At 35.5% G+C, this 6133-nt stretch overlaps 1 long non-coding RNA gene across 2 annotated transcripts; it reads left to right on the plus strand.

The window, feature by feature from the left end:
* The first annotated feature begins 841 nt into the window (after positions 1-841).
* On the plus strand, positions 842-4773 carry LOC112200320. 2 transcript variants are annotated; one of them, XR_005809306.1, is made up of 3 exons: positions 842-1003; positions 1178-1283; positions 3399-4773. It is a non-coding gene; the product is annotated as an uncharacterized LOC112200320 (long non-coding RNA). The 2 variants fall into 2 exon arrangements; XR_005809305.1 differs by lacking the exon at positions 842-1003 and having other exon boundaries at positions 1010-1283.
* Positions 4774-6133: the final 1360 nt, after the last annotated feature.

Genomic DNA, 6133 nt, shown 5'->3' on the forward strand with positions numbered 1-6133 from the left:
TGGGGTTTGCACAAAAGTGGATTGATACAGTTCTGTGTTCCATTAGAACAGTGCTCTATTCTATTCTTCTGCATGGTACACCTACAGGTTATATTACTCCATCCAGAGGAATTAGACAAGGGGACCTCTCTCTCCATACTTATTCATTTTGTGTGTTGAAGGCCTTTCTTCTCTTATTTCTCATGCAGTTTCTCAGGGATCACTGAAAGGGTTACGTATGAGTCTTGGGGCCCCAATTATTCATCATTTGCTATTTGCAGATGAAAGCTTTCTATTTGGAGAAGCATTTATGTCAGATTGTGTTACTCTCAAGTCCATCCTAAATGTTTATGAGCGTGCTTCTAGTCAAAAGATTAACCTGGAGAAGAGCAGTGTTTTTTTTTTTTTTTGAGAATGAAATAGCAGTGTTGTCTTCAGTAAGAAAGTGCATCATGATTTCTTTGGTTGCCATGAATATGGATATCAGTAAGAGATGAAGGAAAGTTTGCTAGTGTTAAATCAAGCCATCCTTCAGTTCACTACAAGAAATCAGGTAATCAGCGAGGAAAGTATTTGCGAGGAACGATAATTCCTCACCCAAAATTACAATTTGCGAGGAATCAATGGTCGTTGCTTAGTTAAAAATCAGTGAGGAAAAATGCCTCACAAATTCTCATAGTTTGTGAGGAAGTTTATGATTCCTTGGTTATGAAGCGGTGAGTATGGCGCCAAAAATATACCCAAAAAACAGGAGCAATAGTTTGCTCGTCCCGCCTAATTTTTTTGTCAAAAGTTAAACTTCCCACATTTTTTTTGCCACACATATTCGCACTTTGGCCTCTATATTTTAGTTGACCTCTCTCTCTCTCTCTCTCTCTCTCTCTCTCTCTCTCTCTCTCTCTCTCTCTCTCTCTCTCGGTGCATCTCTTCGTCGAACAAATTGGAGCTCTGATTCTTTAGCTGGGCAAAACAAATCTCACCACAGAGCTCCAATCTGTCTATAGCCTTTTCTTATCCAGATCTGGTAATTCTCTCTTCTTCTCGATCTGTCTATAGCCTTTTCTTATCCAGATCGAAATTAGATGCTATGCCAGATGGTCTTTGAGCTTAAAGCTGAGCAAAACAAATCTCACCACAGATCGGGTCTTTGAGCTTAAAGTTGGTTTCTTTTTTATGAGTTTCAGATCTGTGATTTCAGGTAAAATGGTAATGTGAAAGGTACATGACCATTTTTAAGAACAGGGACATGGCGAGCACGCCCAGCATGCCAAGGAACACGGCGACCATTAATCCATTCAAAACTGGTATATTTCACTCTTCCATTCTTGTTTCTTTCTATGGATTCTTTCCTACTTTATTTCTTATCTGCTGATTTTTTTTTTTGGGTAAATTTATTGAAATTAGATGAGATTTATAATTGGGTGGTTTTGTTTGTGGACATTTTGATGTGTGTTTCTGCTGCTGTTGAGTGCTAATTTTTGTGTAATTCCTTGTAGTTGGTTGAATTTTGCACTTTGATTTTGGGATTACTTGTTTATGATTTGATTGCGATCTTCTACGTATTGGTTAAGTAGGAGATAATGCAGCGGACATGATTTTCTGTATCATGTACTGTATGGTGGTAGTAGTGGAAGTAGAAACAGAATCAGGCCTTTTTGTTTTTGGCTTCTTAAAAGTGTTGACAATAGGTTATGTAATCCCATTGTGGAGAAGATTGATAATTTGATGTTATAATTCGTAAAGAGGTTGCTTTAGTTTTGCATCTAACTGAGGTTTACCTTGAGTTGAATCAGAGGTATTACGTTACTTGATATCCTAATTGGGTAAGCCTTTATCGTCATACTGCCTGATTGAGCGGTCATTCATTTTGCATATAATGTAGGTTGCATTGTTCTTTAAAATTGCATTTGGGTTAGCCTTTAGGATTGATCCAACTGCTATGATCTAAGGGATCATTAGGTAATAAAGTTTGGCTTGCTATTTGAACAGCAAACTTTAATCACTAAGATTTAAAACTTGCATTTGGTTTAGCATTTAACATAACCTATCCCTAAGATCTAAGGGATGGCCAGGTGATGGAAGTCCATTATGTAGGTGAAGCTTTTCTTGTGTTAAGTTTTGTAACCTTCCCATTGCTTCTGATGCCAATTTGAAGAAAGAGTAGTCCTTTAACATATTACTTAGTAAGTACAAGATAGAAATTAAGAAGAACTCTCTCTCTCTCTCTCTCTCAAACCCACACCCACTTGATGTTTTAAATAAGAAAATCAAAGGCAACGGTTGAGCTGCAGCAGGTGTTAAGGGAGGATGATTTAAGGGATGTTGTGCTGGGATTCATGAGGAGATTGGAGACTAAGATTGTATGTGATCTTAGCACTTTGAATGCACCTAGAAATCCTTCTTTCCAGAAAATACACCGACTTTCTAAGATGAGTGGACAATGACCCGAAACTGCTGACCTATGCATCATTTTTTAAGTTTTTTTTCCCCACACCCTTTCTTATGAATCACCTTGCAAAGTTCAGTAAAATGGAAAAAGTGTTTAGCCTTTTTTCATCATAAATTAGTTTTGTTTTTGTCATTGACTGCTTATTTGTTCACAATTAGATGCCTGAATGGTTTCTTTCACCTGATTTTGTGCAAAGAGAATATTTGAATGATTACCAAACAGTCACTTTCAGATCCTTGAATCACATTGTGTTTTGAGCCTATAGTATTATGCTATCCACTCTTTTTTACAATTAGATGGCTGAATGGTTTCTTTCACTTGATTTTGTGCAAAGATTTAATGTTATGCGGCTAGTATCATACTTATACTTGAGCTTCAGTTGTTTTTCACATCTGGTTTAAGAAGGGATTCAGTTGCTGCAAACTTGAAGATTATCATTAGTACCCTATTCGCATTGGACTCTTCATCTCCCAAAACAAAATAAATTTGAACTCTTAATTCCATCTAAAACAGGGAACAGTTTTACTGAAATTCTGCAGAAACTGCAGCACTGCCCTCTTCAGGATTTATTTTAACCAACTTAGTCCCGTCCAAATGTTCTGTAATTTTGACATGTTTCTGTTCTGCTAGTTAACAAAGGATCTGGAAAGTTTCATCTTATTCCGTTGTAAAGTGAATTTTTGATGTTTTTTCCAAGTTTGTTCTGTAATTTAGAAAGTTCTAGAATTTTGAATGTATCTTCTGATTTTCTGTTGAGATTTGAACTCCCATTTGAATCAATGAACATCTGATTTTTATGTATATTGAATTAGACATTTCAAATGGTTGTTTCAAGACTGATTTTAAGTCAATTGGATTTAAAATGAATTTATGCACAATTTCGAAAGAAGATTGTGTCACAACTCTTTAGTTTTGTCCTTCAGAGATGCTCTAATGAAACTGAGAAATTGTGCATTTCTTGTTGATGTAGTAATATTTTCAGTGAAGAATATAAAGAAGGGGTTATCTAATTGCAAAAGCAAGCAGCTCAGTGCCCCACAAGTTTGAATTCAGGTTCAACTTACATATTCATATTAGAACTTTCATATCTAATATTGTTTCTGGATTATAGAAGTATATTATAGACTACAAAAAACCTTGATCAAGGAGGAGGGTTTTGGTTCATTGTATAAGCTGGACAAGCTGCAGAGTCATGTTCTGCGGTATTCTGTTTTGAAGTTTGCTCCTCTCTTAGGTAAAATCTATCTTCAATACTTATAATTTAGTGTTGCTTTTTATCTCAGAATTGAAGAAAATACCATTATTTGGGAAATAACAGCTAGCTAGTATGTAATATAGTAAGAAGAGTTAAAGGGAGCTGCATCTGTTTGAAATGAGATCAGTTTGAAAGAACTTTAATGAAGTAACTATATAATAGAGTTAGTTAATTTCAACTATCTAGAATTTGTACAAGTATTTTGTTTTTTTGACCTTGATTATGATGACTTTCTTATGTGTTAGTTACTTGTAGTGTTGCTGGAAACTGGAAGGTCACTGGACTTTACTATGTTTTGGTATGCTAATGACTAATTCTATGTTGCTTACGATATCTGTTTTGCTGCTAGTTGTGTGATTATGTTGGTGGCAAGACTCATACTATGCATTAGAGTCATTAAGCTTTATTGGTTATGTAGCTAATGTTCCATTCCACGCTCAGATGCAATACAAGCTCATCCATGTGCTGCTTTCATTTATGCTGAATAGGATTTATTGTTCAAGCTAATATCATCCATAAAGTACTACTTTTTGATAAGTTTTTGGTGGTGGTATAACTTTTGTTGTGGGTTGATCAATGTCAGATTATTACTAAACTTAATTATGATATAAATTTTCTGGATTCGTTTGTCGGCTATGTAGTCATCTCTTTTCATTTTGCTGTAGGAGAAAATGAAGAAGAGGATGAAAGATTTCAGGGCAAAGCTCGTTGAAGAGGCATATCATTGGATACTCATCTTCAATCATACAAGTGACTTTGAGTGACAAGCTTCCAATAATAGTCGAGCAAAATTAAAATCTTTTTAGTGGATGATCTTTTCCAAATTACAGGGGTGTATTTTACTAGCAAAAACAATGGCATGCTTTGCACCAGGATTGATAATGTTGAAGGCATAGATGACTTCCCAGGTGTCTTGGTATGGAGGATTTAAATTGATGCCTTGATTTTCATGGACCTCTACTTAGAGAGTATCTTTTGTATATGTTATTAAGGAACTAAACATCTTCCAAGATCTTTTGTTCTTGCAGTTGAGGAACTATATGTAATAATTATTCTTCATTTAATATAAGTCCAAAAGTGTTATTGATAATTCTTTAGTTATGCCTTTTATTTGTTGTTTATCTTCAAGGTTCCAGCAAGTAAAATAACAACATATAAAAAAAAATTAGAATTGTGAAATGAACAACATATTCTTAACTATGAGGATACAAGAGCCTCACAAATATTAATACGAGAGGAATATGTGTTCCTCGCAATTCTCAATTTGTGAGGAATATGCGTTCCTCGCAATTCTCAATTTGTGAGGAATATGTGTTCCTCGCAATTCTTAATTTGTGAGCAATATGCATTCCTCGCAATTGTTCATTTGTGAGGAAACCAAAAGTCCTCGCATATAGTAATCCATGAGGGGGTTTAGGCAAGGAAAGTTTGCGACGACTTGATTTCCTCGCTCATCATTTTAAGCGAGGAATTTAGACTTTTTGTGAGGAATTCTATTCATCACATTTTTCATTTTCTCTTGCAGTGGTTTTTGTATCAAAGATAACAACTTTTTGTGAATTAATGAAGACTTGATCAGTTCATCAGTTTTTTTATCAAACACTGCTTCACTTTTTGTACCCTCAGTGAGTCAGTGGCTTAGTGCCTCAATGGCTGTGCAATTTCAATTTCAATTAGAGGACACTGAGAATGTGAGTATATGTTGTAATTATTTGTAATCAACTCAACAACTCAGGTTCTGAAATCTCAAGTATTCAGTTTTTTTTTTTTTCTTTTATAGTTATACTCAGCGAAATTTGGTTTTATGTGAGTTAAACAAAAGCCCGGCCTGACCCTATTCTAAAAGGGTGGCCCGGCCCGGCCCTTGCGGAATGGGCCTTAAGGGCGGGTAAGGGCTTGCCTTTTGAAGCCTCGGCCCGGCCCTAACCTTCATTAACTTGGTCAAAGCCCGGCACGGCCCTTCCCTAAGCCCTAAAATTTAGGGTAGGGCTGGCCTTAGCCCGGCCCATGATGAGGCCTAGTCTAATCAACTTCAAACTGAGAAGTTTATCTATCGACCTTAGGAGATTTGGTGTAAATGATTTTTTCTTTCAGTCTATTTGGTATATCTATTATTTTAGGGGGAAAACCATGGTGGCGCAAAATCATCATTTGTTTACACACAATTTAAATAATTTATAATGTTCATATTTTGGTTCAATAACTCAAATTCTTTTTACGTCAACAAGTAGTTTTTGATATTTGAGGAACTTTAGTTTGTGCTAAATTTTATTTGCAAAATTTGTTACGAATTGCCATCTTAGTTTTTAATTTAAACTATTTACGTCTTTCTACATTTGAGCTTTTCCTTGAGTAATGATTTTCTCAAGTATAGAAATATTATCCAAATGATGTTAAGCCCAGCCCATTCTAGACCTTAGAGAAAAACACTTACACCGATCATTCCATCT

This window comes from Rosa chinensis, chromosome 4 (genome assembly GCF_002994745.2).
Source record: "Rosa chinensis cultivar Old Blush chromosome 4, RchiOBHm-V2, whole genome shotgun sequence".
Taxonomy (NCBI): domain Eukaryota; kingdom Viridiplantae; phylum Streptophyta; class Magnoliopsida; order Rosales; family Rosaceae; genus Rosa; species Rosa chinensis.